The sequence below is a fragment of the Bactrocera latifrons genome, unplaced genomic scaffold (assembly GCF_001853355.1).
Source record: "Bactrocera latifrons isolate USDA-ARS-PBARC rearing strain unplaced genomic scaffold, ASM185335v1 scaffold_20, whole genome shotgun sequence".
Classification (NCBI taxonomy): Eukaryota; Metazoa; Arthropoda; class Insecta; order Diptera; family Tephritidae; genus Bactrocera; species Bactrocera latifrons.
In genome coordinates, this window is record NW_017535519.1 from 705,544 (window position 1) to 706,849 (window position 1,306).

At 40.4% G+C, this 1,306-nt stretch overlaps 1 protein-coding gene across 2 annotated transcripts in view; it reads left to right on the forward strand.

The window, feature by feature from the left end:
* The window catches only part of LOC108968037 (zinc finger protein 214-like), a 21,904-nt gene that overhangs the window by 12,706 nt on the left and 7,892 nt on the right, over positions 1-1,306 (forward strand). The window lies entirely within an intron of this gene.

Here is a 1,306-nt window from a genome sequence, read left to right on the forward strand (position 1 = left end):
TTTTACTTGTATTTGTGCATCATATATCGTGATAATAAGCAGTAAAAATTTTGTTTGAATAAATTTAGTAAATAATATACATATGTATGTATTTTTTCGAACACACTATAGAGGGTTTCGCATCCGTGCAATAGCAAACAAAGCACACGAAAAAATATGCAATCGCTGCAAAATATGCTACACAAAAATACTACTTAATTTTCGTGCAGTGAGGCGTAGCAAATTAGTTGCAACGAGTATTTGCGGTGGCAGCCATTTTATTAATATACTAGAGGAACCGTCCGCGCTTCACTGTGGCTGATACATAGATAATACTACTACTAAAATCTATATGATGTCTATTAGTTGGATTATAACTATTAATTAATGAGATATACCATTTTGGTGAAGCAACTTCTGTTCTTCTTCTTAATTGGCGTAGACACCGCTTACGCGATTATAGCCAAGTTAACAACAGCGCGCCAGTCGTTTCTTCTTTTCGCTACGTGGCGGAAATTGGATATTCCAAGCGTAGCCCGGTCCTTCTCCACCTGGTCCTCCGAAAGGAGTGGAGGCCTTCCTCTTCCTCTGCTTCCCCCGGCGGATACTGCGTCGAATACTTTCAGAGCTGGACTGTTTTCGTCCATTCGGACGACATGACTTAGCCAGCGTACCCGCTGTCTTTTAATTCGCTGAACTAACTAAGAACTTTTCTCTCGAAAACTCGCCACGTCGACTCATCAGTTGTTGTCATCGTCCAAGCCTCTGCACCATATAGCAGGACGGGAATTATGAGTGACTTAAAGAGTTTGGTTTTTATTCTTCTAGAGAGGACTTTGCTTGTCAATTGCCTATTCAGTCCGAAGTAGCACCTGTTGGCAAGAGTTATCCTGCGTTGGATTTCCAGGCTGACATTTTTGGTGATGTTTACGCTGGTTCCAAGATAGACAAAATTATCTACGACCTCAAAGTTATGACTGTCAACAGTGACTTGAGAACTGTTTGTTTGATGACAGAAGATATTTCGTCTTGCCCTCGTTCACTGCCAGACCCATTTGTTTTGCTTCCTTGTCCAGTCTGGAGAAAGCAGAACTAACGGCGCGGGTGTTGAGGCCGATGATATCAATATCCAGCAATAGCCAGCAGCTATACACTCTTATAAAAAATTGTACCTGCTCGATTAAGTTCTGCAGCTCGAATTTTTTCTCCAGCAGCAGATTGAAGAAGTCGCGCGATAGGCTCGGAGAGGTCCTTACTGATTCTGGTGGAGCTTTTGATATAAAAAAAAATAAACAAAAAAAAATAAAAAATTAAAATTAAAAAATAA